Source organism: Xenopus laevis, chromosome 3L, assembly GCF_017654675.1.
Source record: "Xenopus laevis strain J_2021 chromosome 3L, Xenopus_laevis_v10.1, whole genome shotgun sequence".
Lineage (NCBI taxonomy): Eukaryota > Metazoa > Chordata > Amphibia > Anura > Pipidae > Xenopus > Xenopus laevis.
In genome coordinates, this window is record NC_054375.1 from 48729578 (window position 1) to 48747911 (window position 18334).

The window sequence follows — 18334 nt, forward strand, 5'->3', positions numbered from 1 at the left end:
AACAACAACAACAAAAACTCAGTTGGTTTTTCTGGAAACGATAATACACACAGCTAGATGGCGGGTTGAAGAAAACACTGTGCAAATAATGCCTACAAAGTCAACGTATACACTACTACAGCGGTGGATACGGATTACGTAAAATATATGAATGCTGCTTGAAAAAAGTAACTCAAGTGGTTTTTCTAGAGACGATAATATTATCAATATTTAGACAAAATGTGAACAAGGTCACACAGCTCGATGGCGGGTTGAAGAAAACAGTGTGCAAATAATGCCTACAAGGTCAACGTATACACTACTACAGCGGTGGATACGGATTACGTAAAATATATGAATGCTGCTTGAAAAAAAGTAACTCAAGTGGTTTTTCTAGAGACGATAATATTATCAATATTTAGACAAAATGTGAACAAGCTCACACAGCTCGATGGCGGGTTGAAGAAAACAGTGTGCAAATAATGCCTACAAGGTCAACGTATACACTACTACAGCGGTGGATACGGATTACGTAAAATATATGAATGCTGCTTGAAAAAAAGTAACTCAAGTGGTTTTTCTAGAGACGATAATATTATCAATATTTAGACAAAATGTGAACAAGCTCACACAGCTCGATGGCGGGTTGAAGAAAACACTGTGCAAATAATGCCTACAAGGTCAACGTATACACTACTACAGCGGTGGATACGGATTACGTAAAATATATGAATGCTGCTTGAAAAAAAGTAACTCAAGTGGTTTTTCTAGAGACGATAATATTATCAATATTTAGACAAAATGTGAACAAGCTCACACAGCTCGATGGCGGGTTGAAGAAAACAGTGTGCAAATAATGCCTACAAGGTCAACGTATACACTACTACAGCGGTGGATACGGATTACGTAAAATATATGAATGCTGCTTGAAAAAAAGTAACTCAAGTGGTTTTTCTAGAGACGATAATATTATCAATATTTAGACAAAATGTGAACAAGCTCACACAGCTCGATGGCGGGTTGAAGAAAACAGTGTGCAAATAATGCCTACAAGGTCAACGTATACACTACTACAGCGGTGGATACGGATTACGTAAAATATATGAATGCTGCTTGAAAAAAAGTAACTCAAGTGGTTTTTCTAGAGACGATAATATTATCAATATTTAGACAAAATGTGAACAAGCTCACACAGCTCGATGGCGGGTTGAAGAAAACAGTGTGCAAATAATGCCTACAAGGTCAACGTATACACTACTACAGCGGTGGATACGGATTACGTAAAATATATGAATGCTGCTTGAAAAAAAGTAACTCAAGTGGTTTTTCTAGAGACGATAATATTATCAATATTTAGACAAAATGTGAACAAGCTCACACAGCTCGATGGCGGGTTGAAGAAAACAGTGTGCAAATAATGCCTACAAGGTCAACGTATACACTACTACAGCGGTGGATACGGATTACGTAAAATATATGAATGCTGCTTGAAAAAAAGTAACTCAAGTGGTTTTTCTAGAGACGATAATATTATCAATATTTAGACAAAATGTGAACAAGCTCACACAGCTCGATGGCGGGTTGAAGAAAACACTGTGCAAATAATGCCTACAAGGCCAACGTATACACTACTACAGCGGTGGATACGGATTACGTAAAATATATGAATGCTGCTTGAAAAAAGTGACTCCGGTGTTTTTTCTGGAGACGGTAATATTATGGATATTTAGACAGAATGGGAACAAGGTCACACAGCTCGATGGCGGGTTGAAGAAAACAGTGTGCAAATAATGCCTACAAGGCCAACGTATACACTACTACAGCGGTGGATACGGATTACGTAAAATATATGAATGCTGCTTGAAAAAAGTGACTCCGGTGTTTTTTCTGGAGACGGTAATATTATGGATATTTAGACAGAATGGGAACAAGGTCACACAGCTCGATGGCGGGTTGAAGAAAACAGTGTGCAAATAATGCCTACAAGGCCAACGTATACACTACTACAGCGGTGGATACGGATTACGTAAAATATATGAATGCTGCTTGAAAAAAGTGACTCCGGTGTTTTTTCTGGAGACGGTAATATTATGGATATTTAGACAGAATGGGAACAAGGTCACACAGCTCGATGGCGGGTTGAAGAAAACAGTGTGCAAATAATGCCTACAAGGCCAACGTATACACTACTACAGCGGTGGATACGGATTACGTAAAATATATGAATGCTGCTTGAAAAAAGTGACTCCGGTGTTTTTTCTGGAGACGGTAATATTATGGATATTTAGACAGAATGGGAACAAGGTCACACAGCTCGATGGCGGGTTGAAGAAAACAGTGTGCAAATAATGCCTACAAGGCCAACGTATACACTACTACAGCGGTGGATACGGATTACGTAAAATATATTATGGCTGCTTGAAAAAAGTGACTCCGGTGTTTTTTCTGGAGACGGTAATATTATGGATATTTAGACAGAATGGGAACAAGGTCACACAGCTCGATGGCGGGTTGAAGAAAACAGTGTGCAAATAATGCCTACAAGGCCAACGTATACACTACTACAGCGGTGGATACGGATTACGTAAAATATATGAATGCTGCTTGAAAAAAGTGACTCCGGTGTTTTTTCTGGAGACGGTAATATTATGGATATTTAGACAGAATGGGAACAAGGTCACACAGCTCGATGGCGGGTTGAAGAAAACAGTGTGCAAATAATGCCTACAAGGCCAACGTATACACTACTACAGCGGTGGATACGGATTACGTAAAATATATGAATGCTGCTTGAAAAAAGTGACTCCGGTGTTTTTTCTGGAGACGGTAATATTATGGATATTTAGACAGAATGGGAACAAGGTCACACAGCTCGATGGCGGGTTGAAGAAAACAGTGTGCAAATAATGCCTACAAGGCCAACGTATACACTACTACAGCGGTGGATACGGATTACGTAAAATATATGAATGCTGCTTGAAAAAAGTGACTCCGGTGTTTTTTCTGGAGACGGTAATATTATGGATATTTAGACAGAATGGGAACAAGGTCACACAGCTCGATGGCGGGTTGAAGAAAACAGTGTGCAAATAATGCCTACAAGGCCAACGTATACACTACTACAGCGGTGGATACGGATTACGTAAAATATATTATGGCTGCTTGAAAAAAGTGACTCCGGTGTTTTTTCTGGAGACGGTAATATTATGGATATTTAGACAGAATGTGAACAAGGTCACACAGCTCGATGGCGGGTTGAAGAAAACAGTGTGCAAATAATGCCTACAGGGCAAATAATGCCTAAAAGGTCAACTTATACACTACTACAGCGGTAGTAAAATAAAAAAAGTAAAATAAAAAAAAATGAATATTAAAAAAAAAAATTAAAGTTGGTGCTGCTGAACTACTAGGAGCAGCAGATTAGCACACCAGTCCCACTCCCCAACACTGCTAGACTAATAGCACTGGGCTCTTATAGTAGTAGTAGTAGTAGTAGTAGTAAAACAACAAAAAAATAAATAAAAGCAGTCCTTACAAGGACTACTGTTATTGCAGCAGTCAGCAGATGAGATCAGAAGCAGGACAGCTGCCCACTGCAGCTACATACAGAGCACTGCAGTAGAAGGTAGATTACTAGCCAGCAAAGCTACCTAAGCTTAAATGTCCCTCAAACCCCTGCAGACTTCTGTCCCTCCAATAACAGAGCAGTATCAAAACGATTACTAGCCAGCAAACTTTCAACTGTCCCTGAAATCACTAACAGGCAGCAGCTCTCTCCCTACACTATCTCTTCAGCACACACAGGCAGAGTGAAAAAACGCTGCAGGGCTTCGGTTTTTATAGGGAAGGGGAGTGGTCCAGGGGAGAGCTTCCTGATTGGCTGCCATGTACCTGCTGGTCTGGGGTGAGAGGGCAAAAAAAAGCGCCAACAATGGCGAACCCAAAATGGCGAACGTCGCGCGACGTTCGCGAACTTCCGGCGAGCGCGAACACCCGATGTTCGCGCGAACAAGTTCGCCGGCGAACAGTTCGCGACATCTCTACTGAAAATACAGCTAGGGGATAGGTGAAACAAAAATATTTTACTGGGTACAATTCACAATCAGGCCTCAGGTTTGGTCACACCTGGAGGTCTTAAACATGTTGTGCACTGTATCTCTCCCATAAATCTTAATGTAATGAAGCTAAATTGGAATACTGAGGTATTCTAGTTGTAGTCTTGTGTTATATGCAGTGATTGGCAATTTATTATTATTATTACTCTAGGCGGGTTAAGTAATAAAAGGTGCAGACTTTGCTACAAGTCTAGTCACTGATAGAAACCAATCAGCAGGTAGATTTTACTGGTTATCTGTTTAAAAGCAAATATCTTATTGGTCGCTTTGGGCTATAGCACCCGGGCAAACGTTGTGCTTTTTATTACAGATAGGGGTCTGAATTGTAGTGTGTAACAGAATACAGCACAGCCTCTTTAGGATCTTTTCAGATGTATATATATATATATATATATATATATATATATATATATATATATATATATATATATATATATATATATATATGTCTTGCAGTTACTGTGTTTAGATCCAATGCACAGCTGCACTCTGTAGAACTAACCTAAATAGAAAAAAGTACTATATGTTTCTTTTAATACATGCTACAAATAAAAAGGTGATATATTATTGTAACAGTATGTGCTGGGAGAACTGGGCCATTTCCTCCCCCACCCAGTGACTAGTCTTCAACAAACAATTCACTGAACTCAACAATATACAGTCCTTCTTTGTGTATAAAGCTACCCTTAACTGCAAGACATTTATATATCTATCTGAAAATATCCTAAATAGGCTGTGCTGAATTCTGTTATACATGGACATGCACCTTACTGTCGACATATCCACGAGGGACCAGTCTGTAGCTTGACCCAAAATAGACAAAAATAAAAGACTTGACTTTTTGAATGTATCAGTTAGAATCCTGTTTTCTTTGTTGGTGCCAGTAATGACTATATTTTGCCAACAGAAGCAGCCCTTGCATCATTACAAGATTGGATAAACAATTTTATAAGTTTTTGCATGAGATGTAGATCATTAACTAATGGCAGATCTACCACATAAATCTATTTTATGCATCTCAAGAGAGTTTTTTGGTTCAGAGTTACCCCTTGCCTCATAGCTGTACTCCCACAGAATGTACTGTACAAATTCGGGAATCCTTGCCTTATGGGATGTGCTTACATTTTTGCATGGTTTTGGTAGAAATCACTGTATAACTGGTAAGGCCAATCTTGGCTGGGGTTGTTATTGCCTGATGGAATGGAATGTTCAATATCTACAAAAGGAAAAATCATTTCTAACCTTATGGGTAGGTCCTAACAGCAGGTATGTGTCAAATTATATTCTACAAAACTCAAGGATAGGCTTAGCTATAGGGCAGTATCACCCCTCAATTCACTTAACTAAAACCATAAACAGTATTTTTCTTTGGTTGAGCTTACATCATGACAGGACCACACCATACTCAAATATACAAAGTCATTGGGTGTTCTATGTCACTCAAGAAGATTCGTAAAATTATTTTATCTGTATATATTTGGAGAAAGACTTGACGCATACAATACATCTGCAGTTGATGCTCTAAAAGCAGATAAAAGTAAATAAGTAACATTTATTCCGTAAACTGTCCCTTAGCGAAGAATATGATTCTATGTGGGGATTAAATGCCTTGCACTTCTTACCTGCACTCTATTCAAGAGACATTAAGCCCATTGCCCAAGCTGTAGACTTTATGTGTATACAGATATTTGAATATATGGAGATCTTGATATAGTTTATTGGTTGGTTAACAGACATACCCCCATATTTAATAAAAGGGACGTTTGCCAAGGAGCAGTAACCCATAGCGACCAATAAGATGTTTGCTTTTAAACAGGTGACCAGTAAATGCTTCCTGCTGATTGGTTGCTAAAGTTACTGCTCCTGGGCAAACTTTTATTACATAACCCCCATACAGTGCGATCGGTGTGCTCAAAAAATCGAAATTAAATATAACTTCAGTATTAGGAAAATATGAAGAGCAGATGCCCGGAGCAGAGAACACACAGTTCAATGGAGTATACAGAAAAATAAACAGAAGAGTATGTAAAAGTGAACATAATAATTTGTGCAGAGCAGGATAAATACACAAGTTCAGAGCAATAATCAGTTGGGTAAGTGCTGCTTCTGAAATGTTAGGAAAGTATGGAAACTTTGTTCTTAATGAAAACAGCAGGGCATGGTGTTCCAGTGATAAGGTACGTTAATACGTTATAAGAAAAGGGTCTTGCATGTGATAAAGTAGTGTTGACGTGGAATGTAAAAAGACAAGCGTCAGCAGAGCACAGAGTCTATGTAGCAAGAAATTAGGCCTACAATGTAACTCTGCAGGTCAATGAAGGTCTTTGAATGACATAAGAAGAGATTTCAATGAATGGAACGTTTCGCAGGAAGGCAGAAAAGAAATGCCAATAAAGCAGAAGCTTAGTTGGAATGAAGGGACAATGTAACAATCCTTTTTGAAGCAAATTTTTGTATAACAAGCGTTCGGGATTATGTTGTGGCACAAAAACATAGAAAACAAGTAAAACAGTAATGAAGACAAGTAAGAATTTGAATGCTTATTGAAAACAAGCAGAAAATTAAGAACATATAAAACCCAGTGGTCATTATAATGTTACTGGGTGAGCGCATTATGTGGATTCTCAGATAAGTTTTCTCCACTTATGATGTCAGAAATATTTTTGTTTCAGCAATCCATTTGTTTGTACACAGGGGATATAATAAAAGTCTCAAAGTTTCAACCAGGTCTACCAAACCAACACATCCAATTAAAGCTTCAAACAAGGAATGAGTAAATGTTAGTGATTAGTTGCAATCAGTTTTTCTTACTGACTTCCTCCGGAAGCAATGTCAAATAACGGCAGCAAATCTGGAGTTCGCATGGTGTAAAATTACATAACTTGATATTTTCTGCAAATTTTGTTTTATACAGCGTAATAAATATGCCCCTTTTCTGTATCTTTAGAGTAGTTTATTATTATGCTAGTCCTCCCTGTGAGTATTCATGTAGAGCTTTATATACAGTTATACAGGCATACATACATATGCCTAAGGGTTTTTAGTTCAAACTACTGTCTGACGGGACAGCCATGTAAATGCCAAACTGAAGAACCATAGCAGAAAATTATTCAAAATAAAAATCAAATAGAACAAAATACCGTACAAATAACCTTAGAATTCCACTTTCTGGGACAGAAAGGAGCTAATGCAATAACAAATTAGTGAAAAACTATATCTGATAAAAATATAGGTGTCAGATCCACCCATCCCTAGGTTCAGTGTATGTTATAAAATGACTTCCTGTGAGCAAGAAGCAGCACCTTTGAGCAGTGTAATTAAAATGTACAATGTAAAAACAAATTGTATTACCTTTCTGCAAGTAAGTTTGAGTAAACCATATTAATAACTGAGATGTTTGCTTTCAGATAGCAGACCAGGAAATGTCACCGCAGCACATTTTGCACCTGTTATTATATTATCCACAAAATATAGGCATAAGGAACTTATACATGTTTGAAACACCTTACTAGACCTTTGGCAAATGTAAGGTCAATAACTTTAAAGAGACAGACAGGGCAGACAGCAGAGTATATTTCAGGTTGCCAACCACAGGCCACCATGTCATAGCTCCTCCCACCAATGACATTGCTACGCCTCTGGCTCACCACCATTGTCAGCAGGTCCAAGTTCTGTAAAGGCAAAACTGGTTATTTAGAAGATCTCAGCAGTGCTAAAAGGAATACATACATTTCTAATTCTATTTAATCCTCTTGAAAATGAATGGATTTACTTCTGTCTGCATCTGTGAATGTGCTACATAGTATCTTTTATATATTTATTGCACGTGTTTGTACTATAAATCAGCTCCGGGTTTATATCTGACACTCAACCACCTTCCCTACCCAATTGGGGCATGGACAGTACAGTTTGAGAACATGTGCTGATCAGGTCAGAGAGGGGTACCCACACTCTCACAACTGTAGGCATGGGGATTAATATAACATAAAATATTATGGGTATAGGATCCATAATCCAGAAACCTGTTATCCAGAAAGCTCCAAATTACAGGAAGGCAATCTCCTATAGACTCTATTTTATTCAGATCAGATTCTAGTTCTAATTCTGATGTTTTAAACATAGTTCCTATTTCCCTCTAATTAGAAGACATTGTCTTGATCCCATTAAGATATAATGAATCCTTATTGGAGACAAAACCATCCTATTGAGTTTAATTAATGTTTACATTTTGTTTTAGCAGATTCAAAGGAGAATTCAACCCTTAACTATAAAAAACCCTACCCCCCTACCCTTCAGAGACCTCCCTAGCTGCTACCCTAATGTTTTACTTACCCCTCGGTGCAGATTCAGGGATTGCAGTTCATGGAGACCATCTTCCTGGTCTTCGTGTCCTCCGGCGCTTCGGTAATTTCCATCCATTTCGGCGCATTTGCATTTGTCGCGAAGGTGGAAATTGCTCCAACTGTGCATGTGCCACTTCTCCGGTCTCAGTCTCAGATTACCGAAGACCAGGAAGATGGTTGCCGTGAACTGCGATCCCTGAATCTGCACCAAGGGGTAAGTAAAAATTTAGGGGCATTTCCCTGGATTAGCAGCTGGATGAGGGGGAAGGAGGGAGGGGGGGTCTACGTAGGGTAGGGGGTATTGTTTTTTTTAGTTACGGGTTGAATTCTCCTTGTCTGGAAACCTCAGGTCCCCAGTATTATAGATAACTGGTCCCATACCTGTATTCATTTATATATTGCTGTCATAGTCCATAGTGCATTTATATGTGGCATTATCTTACAATATCATTTTACATCTTTTAAGATCATAATAAGTTGAGAATACAAACTTTTCACAAATACACACCAGCACATTCTGGTGATGACATAGTGGAGGAAGCTAGTCCGCATATATATAATATAAATGGTTTGTTTTAGCACAGGATATTGGAGATGATTTATTTGGAATAAGGCTGCTGTGTTGGGATGGCATAAGTGAAATTAGCTCAGAGAAGCTGAGCCGTATAGTTAAATATTTAAATGATACTTCTTTCATTCAGCCGTTAAAAGCATCTCTTCTCCACTAATGGTTTTTTTTATCAAGTTAACCATAATATGCACCGAGGATTATTGGAATATTTGCATACTTATTTTAGCTAAATGAAAAGTTTGAGATTTTTAAACATTTTTGCAAATTTGTTTCAAAGAAAGATTTGAATTCTAGTAAACTTGCAAAGATTTCTACTTGACTGCACTCCTATACTTGTTTATCCATGAATCAGTGCTTTGTAAGATGATCAAAATAGGGTTAGATGTCTACCCTTTTGGTATTTGCTTTCTTGGAGCGTGTCCTGTAGCTTTCCAATAACCATTGCACCCCCTAGATCGCCAAAGTAGTCCCAAATTTAATTTCAGATGTAGAATGTTTATCCATTAAGAACCTACCCACCGGTTATATTTATTGTAGCTTAAATAGCCAGTATTTGACTTCAATTTAACATATATAAAAACTGTGTTTATTGCATCCAGCAATGAAGGCCAGTAAAAGGGAATGAAATTTGGGTGCCAAAGAGCAGGTAAGATTCAACCTGAAAGTTTTCATTACATTATGTTTGGCTGCTGACCTTGAAAATATGTTGTTGCCTGAAGCAACATTCTGAGGAAGGTTTAGAGCAATTGACCTTTTCCATGAGTGATCAAATAAATTGCTAAATATATGTAATAGTTTCTTGATGGCTTAAATTTAGACTTCTCCAGCTGTATCTAACATCGGTGTATGTAGCACCAAATTACCTTGTTCAGCAATTCCATAATTAGCACTATGATAGAGAGAGAGACTGATTGTATAGCCAATTTGTTATATACACTAAATATTTCAGGAAGGCCAACTTCAAGTGCAGGATTGTATTTCTGTCATACGCCAGACATGAAGTCTGCAAGGTGCAAGGTACTTTCTGTCACAGAAACTTAGCTCAGATTTGATTTAGATAAATACTGATCACAGCAAAGGTTTTCTTAGATAATTTAGGAAAATACAGAGAAATTACTTACAGTATGTCTAGTAATGACTCATCCTGTAATCATCAAGTAATCATCCTGTGTAAAATGCAACTAAATTGTTTTTATTATTAAAACATTAAAGCAAACAGCATAATAGTGCATTATTATTCCAAAATGGAATGCGACTATTTGCTCATTGCCCCATGCAGTTGATGGGTCCTTTTTTTTTGCACTTTGAACACTGCGTAGGGCATTGTGCATTACCATTTATAATTACATACTGCATACTGCTTGATACCCAAAGATCCTATTTAGTAAAAAAATGCCCTCCTCTTATTTTTTCCCAACAGGACAAATTTAAAATCTGAAAATACCTCCAGGGTCCCCAAACAATTACAGGGTCTACTTATTCTACCAACAACCGTGCACTTGTCCAAGCCATTAAAACTATAATGGTGACCCACAAAAACAACGCACAGCTCTTTTTGCAGATGGCAATGTCCTTAGATTTGCCTGCACACAAAGTACTCATTTGGGGTAAAATATGACAGAGCTTACCCAAAATATGAAAGAGCTTACACAAAATTTAATTTGAAGGAAAATAGACCATGTTAAACTCCTGAGCATAGAACTAAAGAACCAAGTCAACTCATTCAGTCCAGTTTTTCTCTCATTGCTCCAGCTAGTGGGGCCATTTACTAACAGTCTAATTTCACTTTTTTCCATGGATCTCTAAAAATTTGTGGTTTTCCTACTTTTTTTAAAAAAAGCTCTAAAAATTCGAGATTGTGTAAAAACCACTAATACAAAAGTTCACATTACTTTCATTTTGTACTTATTTTTATTGAGAACTTTTAATTAGGGGCAGATGTATCAAGGGTCGAATATCGAGGATTAATTAACCCTCGATATTCGACTGCCGAATTAAAATCCTTCGACTTCGAATATCGAAGTCGAAGGATTTTGCGCAATTCCTTCGATCGAATGATCGAAGGAATAATGGTTCGATCAAAGGATTAAATCCTTCGAATCGAACAATTCGAAAGGATTTTAATCCATCGATCTAAAGATTATCTTTCGATCAGAAAAACCTTAGAAAGCCTATGGGGAAAAAGAAATTTTTAAAGAGACAGTACTTTGATTATCGAATGGTCGAATATTCGAACGATTTTTAGTTCGAATCATTCGATTCGAAGACGAAGGTCGTAGTCGAAGGTCGAAGTAGCCAATTCGATGGTCGAAGTAGCCAAAAAAAACATTCGAAAATCGAACTATTTTTCCTCTATTTTCCTCTATTCCTTCACTCGAGCTTGGTGAATGGGCCCCTTAATGTCATGACATTTGTAGTTTTAGAGTTTGTGAGTTTAATCATGGTTTCAACAACCTCTAAACCCACTAAAATCCAACCTTTGATAAATAGTCCTCCAAGAATCATGTATAGCTGGAAAATGTCATATTGTGAATGGGCAAATATATGATGTTGACATTTCCATATCTCGTTACTTAGGCCTATACATTAACACCTATATTATTCTTTTAGCAGCTATAGAAACAGTTCAATTGATGGGAAAGAGCCCACAACTCCTGTCTATGTGCTCAAGCAATCAGTCTATCTTTGCCCAATATAACCATGTAATCATGTAGCAAATGACACTTCTACACACATCCCAACATGAAATCTCAGCTCTCTCACTACTTGAACAGCACTCTGTAAAAAAGCAGCAGTACTACGAAATGCTTGAAGTGAACTGGATTGTTCATGACACCAACACCCTTAAATAGCTATACAAGATTCCCCCTCCCAATGTGAGACACAACTCCCAGCAGTTCCTGTTACATGAAGTATCAGAATTCATATAAATACATTTCAATGACAAGGTGCCAAGATTTTACCTACTGTCCATCAATGTCCATATATGCTTCACATCCAGAATATCACATTTTGGCGATCGCATTTTACATTCTGTAATGCCTAATCACTTACAAGATACTGTATGTGCTCAACCCTGGGCTTGAAAATCTATATATTTAGGACAGCAGTAATTCCCAGAACAGGAACTGTATTATTCAAGTTGATGTATCCATGCTGCTGCCCTGGGAATTACTCGTATCGTATGCATACTGAGAGAGGTAGACCTCTTTACGAACTGTTCAACTAAAAAATTTAATTGGGACAAAGTACAAAGGACAGAGTAAGCTCTAAAATGGATTTGGATAATGCACATTGTGTGGTTACATCCAAAGTGCCATCATCTGTACTCTTTCCTATATTAGTGCAAGAAAGGCAAGGAAAAATATAACATAATGCAGGACAGATTTTATATCAATGTATTTATTGCAGGAAAAGTGCCTTTGTAGTAATCAGACCTTGAAGACCTATATGTATTTGATGCATCACATTAGCTAGAAGATCTCAGTGTTTCATTCAGTCTAATGGTGTACTGGAGATACAATACAGTACTGGCATTAGATTCAACTGGATTTTGGCAGCAGTGGAAATGTGCTTTCCAGTTGGATATCTAGAAATATCATCCAGGGATTCCTTCTGGGGCTCATTTGTATGTCAGCTCTTATTTCAACTGAGTTTAGTATTTAAGAAAAAAAAAGAGGTTAACTGGTCACATTCGTTAGCCATTGTCACTTGACTAATGTCAATAAAAACGACAGTACTTTGCTTAATACAGTAGAAGAAGCAACATCTTGTGAAATGTGACCTGGCTCCAAATCATCTAGTTTTATTAAATGAGTCCAACAAATTCCATTATTTAAAGGACAGATCAATAGGGACAAACAGAAAACTGCAAAAAGTATTGCAAGCTACAGAGACAATTCAGACTTTTAGCAAACATTTCTGCAACAATAAGGGATTATCTTCAGATTATTTGTTTTAAAGCACATTGAAGTAAACCAGGGCTGTACGTTTAGGCCACAGGCGTGACTGTTCCACCTTTGAAGGAAAAACTTTTTTAAAAAAGTTTTTGTTGTAATGAAATTTTTAAAAATGGTACCGTGTGGTACGTGAATTGTGGTCAGAGGTGTATATGAATTTATAAAGTCCCTCATTTATTCATGCTGTATTTATTCACTGTTTTTAATTGTTTATGAATTATATGACTGGTTAGTCACTGATTATTTAGGTCATAGATTATATTGAATTAAAGAATATGCATTTTAATTCCACTATCCGTGCTTTAAGTTTCTGTATTCTGTATAAAAAAAACTTTCCCTTTGTCAGGCTTTAAACTAAGGAGCAGCTTATTGGAGGACTGGTAATTTGTTTTGCTCATTGTTCTCAGTGATTCTATAAAGCCAGCAAGTGATTTCAACATCTGTGTTTGCCATATTTAGTGCAAGAAAGGACAAAGAAAGTGGTATTCATTGGAGGAGGGTGCCAATGTGTTTAAAGGGATACTGTCATGGGAAAAAACATTTTTTTCAAAATGAATCGATTAATAGTCCTGCTGCAGCAGAATTCTGATATCAGAATATCAGATATCACCCCCTCCCTTCCCCCCCCCCAGCAGCCAAACAAAAGAACAATGGGAAGGTAACCAGATAACAGCTCCCTAACACAAGATAACAGCTGCCTGGTAGATCTAAGAACAACACTCAATAGTAAAAACCCATGTCCCACTGAGACACATTCAGTTACATTGAGAAGGAAAAACAGCAGCCTGCCAGAAAGCATTTCTCTCCTAAAGTGCAGGCACAAGTCACATGACCAGGAGCAGCTGGGAAATTGACAAAATATCTAGCCCCAGGTCAGATTTCAAAATTGAATATAAAAAAATCTGTTTGCTCTTTTGAGAAATGGATTTCAGTGCAGAATTCTGCTGGAGTAGCACTATTAACTGTTTTCCGATGACAGGATCCCTTTGATGAAAGGACGGGAAAAGTAAAATTCACCAGTTTTGCAGGCATTCCATGTGAATACAATCCCTTACTTTTTCCCCAAAGCCAGTGCTCCACTTCTGTAAAAAAAAAAAAAACTCACCGGCTCGGGGTTCTTTAGTCAATTCCCAGTGGTCCCCTGAGGCTGCTTTCCAGTGAATGGGCAGTTTTGTAAAAGGGAGACTCCTGTTATTGATGGAGAAACACCAAAGTCTAAAAATAACTCTCTCTATACCATGCTTTCTACTCCAAGATCCTTCCTCTTATCGTGATAGCACTCGTGGCAACACACTTATCTTGCTCGCTAGCAAGATAAGTGTGTAAACAGTAAGAGGAAATTCCCCTTGTACATTTATGGCATTTGTATGTGTTACTTACGTTCAATTACATGACAGATTTTCAAAGAACATTTACACAATGCATTTTCCAGGCTTTTGTTACCTATGTTTTATTGATTTTTCAGTTGAACACGGAACAGTTGTTAATAATAATATGCCAGGGTCAGTTTGCCTTATATCCTCTGATAAAGCTATAACAGTAGCAAACACTAGTGATAGGCGAATTTATAATTCGCGAATAAATTCGCCGGTGTCAAAAACAGACACTGGCGTCAAAAACGACATGCACCATTTTTCGCCCCAAATTCGCCCATCACTAGCAAACACCTCAACTTACATAAAAAGAAAGCAAGACATAAATATATATATATATATATATATATATATATATATATATATATATATATATATATATATTGTACCTTTTTAATAGGAAACATTGTGAAAGTTATTGATAGGGATAACATTCTGTAAGAGCTGGGGATGTCTATATGCCACAACACTCCACAACATGTAGGGTTATAGTAGATTGTAAGTACTATGGGGCATTTTGTCTTTTTGACACCCAGCTTTTAGGGGCACATTTACCTAGGGTCGAATATCGAGGGTTAATTAACCCTCGATATTCGACTGCCGAATTGAAATCCTTCGACTTCGAATATCGTAGTCGAAGGATTTAGCGCAATTCGTTCGATCGAAGGATTAAATCCTTCGAATCAAACGATTCGGAGGATTTTAATCCATCGATCGAAGGATTATCCTTCGATCAGAAAAACCTTGGAAAGTCTATGGGGACCTTCCCTATAGTCTAACATTGGCCTCGGTAGGTTTTAGGTGTCGAACTAGGGGGTCGAAGAAATTTTTAAAGATACAGTACTTCGATTATCGAATGGTCGAATATTCGAACGATTTTTAGTTAGAAATGTTCGATTCGAAGTCGAAGGTCGTATTCGAAGGTCGAAGTAGCCAATTCGATGGTTGAAGTAGCCAAAAAAGACATTCGAAAATCAAAGTTTTTTTCCTCTATTTTCCTCTATTCCTTCACTCGAGCTTAGTGAATGGGCCCCTATATCTTTTAACTTACTTATTTTATGACCCCCATTTTGTTCTATTATTTTTTTTCTATGCTGTACAGTGCAGTGTACATAAGTATCACCATATAAATACAAATATACATACATAAATACATATATATTGCATTTTTATATCAAAAACAAATTATGGACTGATGTTTCAGGTTCACAGAGTAACACTTAATCCCTGGGGGCACAGGCGAAAGAGCATGCCCCATAGCGCAATTTTTCTAAGCACCCCTAGGCAATTATGCCTCTTTTAAGTCGAGGGATACCTAATACAGGTACATACAATATTTGTCACAATACACAGAAAGGTGCTTAAGCCATCTGCTGAAGTATTAGCATAAAAGTACATATGTGAGTATGCAACTACCCATAAATGCTTGTGGTTTTGTGTTTATATAGGTATGGGATTCGTTATCCAGAAACCCATTATCCAAAAAAGCTTTGAATTATGGAAAGCCGTCTCCCATAGACTCCATTTTATCCAAATAATCCAAATTTTTAAAAACGATTTCCTTTTTCTCTTTTATAATAAAACACTACCTTGTACTTGATCCCAATTAAGATATAATTAATCCTTATTGAAAGCAAAAGCAGCCTGCTAGGTTTATTTAATGTTTATGTGATTTTCTAGAAGATATGAAGAGCCAAATTACAGAAAGATCCCAGGTCCAGAGCATTCTGGATAACAGGTCCCATACCTGTACATGTATGAATATGTGTGCCCTTGTGTGATGTTGCGTGCATGTGTCTGTATGTGCCTGTGTAACTGTGTGCATGCATATAGTTATATCTGTGTGTGTTTATGTATGTGGATGTGTTTACATTGGTATTTGTGGATGTGCCTGAGTCCTGTACATGTGTACATACATGTGTGCCAGTGTGCGTACGTGCATGCATGCGTGGGTTGTATGTTTCTTGAGTGTGTGTTTTTTCTTAATAGAGAAAATTATTATTGAGTTGGTTTCCAAAATAAATTGAAGCAGAACTTCCGGCATCTGTAATTACTTGGCGTCCTCTCAATATCAGATAGCTTATAACCGTCATGTTGAAACATTTTAATGTTTGTTACTAAATACCACTGTCAGTGATAAAAACATATATACATTTATATAGATATCTCTTGGAACATGATCAGCAGCAATGCATTCTTCTTCTTTTCAGAATTCTTTGCTTTACTTTATAGACATATTTACATACATATTTCCTGTATCTAACTTTTACTGAAGGCTAGCGCTAGTCATTACTGTTTTATACTAGATAACATGGGCTTTAATGTAAACAAAGCGAGGTTCCTAATTTATAATACAGTGTGTATAGCTGAAGTTTCTCTTTTTCTTGTTTCATCATACAAGCATTATAGAATACAAAATGTGTGCATGGCTGGATTTAAAAATGGTGTGCCCATATGCCAGTCGCTCCCCCCACCCCCGCTCACAAACCCCCTGCACACCCCAACCCACTCGCACAGACCTACCGCTCACCTACCTCATCGACTTCACAATTCCCCCAATTGCCAGCAATATAGACTGGCCGGGTGGGTTGACATGCAGCCAGGGGTTGATGCTACCCCAAGCTCTTTGCCGCCCTAGGCCCTAGTCTTTATGGCCTGCCCACAAATCCAGTCCTGAATGTATGTCTGTGCTTATGAACCTTGAAACATTTTTAAAAGTGAATGCTTTCTGGGCTCTCTGAGAGCCTGTTTCCAAGCAGTTCAAAAACATGACTCCAAAGCCCCCCAAATCATTCCCCAGTGTAATTACATGGAAGCGTTTCTGCAAGCACTCGTCAGATTATAGGAGCCTGGAAACTTTGAGGTCATATTGCCCAAAAGTGCCCCATGTACCATTATCCTAAAGCTTTGTTTTATATGCTTAACTTACTATATTAATTGCTGATCGGTGACCCATTTTACCCTTTGCTCTAAACTTAAAGCAAAATTGTGGGTCACCCGCAATGCAGAAAAATAGCGGGTGATTTCTTGTGTGCCGCAGGTCACCCACAGCCTCAGCCAATACAGAGGGTTTGCCTTCTCTGTACTTGCACCACTGATCTTAGTAGCTATTAGCCCCTAAATAGGCAAGTTAAAGACCACTAATTTCCTAACTTTGGAGAAAGCACTTTGTGTCCATTTTTTTACACTTTGCACAGAAGTTGGAAATGGCGCCTAATATCTGAAATATCAGTATTTGGATATGTAGATGAGTGTATCTGCAATTCTTAAACAATGATTCTGATGCTGATTATGAAAATAATAAGTACATGCTGACAAACTCAGATTCAGTATGTGTTCTTCAGAATGAGTAGGAATCAAGGATATTCCTGATGTTCAGCTCAACTGTTAAACATTTCCTAAGCAATAGGCACTTGGCAGTGAACTGAGCTGATTTCTAGACTGCAATTGGCAGGTATTGCTTATCTCTAAATAAGAGGAAAGGGAAGCCAGAGTTCCCCCATATTGTTTGCTGGACAATGTAATTTCCTCACACTAGGAGAGAAATTTTATAACTTCAGGTATTCAGAAGCCCGTTAACCAGAAAGCTCTGAATTATAGGAAGGCACTCCCACAGAGCCCAAGCAAATAATTTAGCTTTTGAAAAATGTTTTCTTTTTTCTCTGTAATAATAAAACTGCACCTCGTACTTGATCTCAGCTAACCTGAACAAATCCATATTGGCGGCAAAATAATCCTATTCAGCATAATACAATTATTTTCCTCTTTATTAATTATCCTATTCTTTATTCATGTTGTCTCCCTCTTGCTTATCGTCCTCCTTCAGCCTTTCTTTTTCATAACCCAGTGTGTTGTATTGTTTTATAATACACAAAAGCCATGAATATCTTGTAAATGTCATCAGTTATAAACGGTGAGTTCTGATGTCATTTCTGTCACATGACTCACTGAAATGTGTGTATTTTAATGAATAAAGTACCCCCGGTTGCAAAAT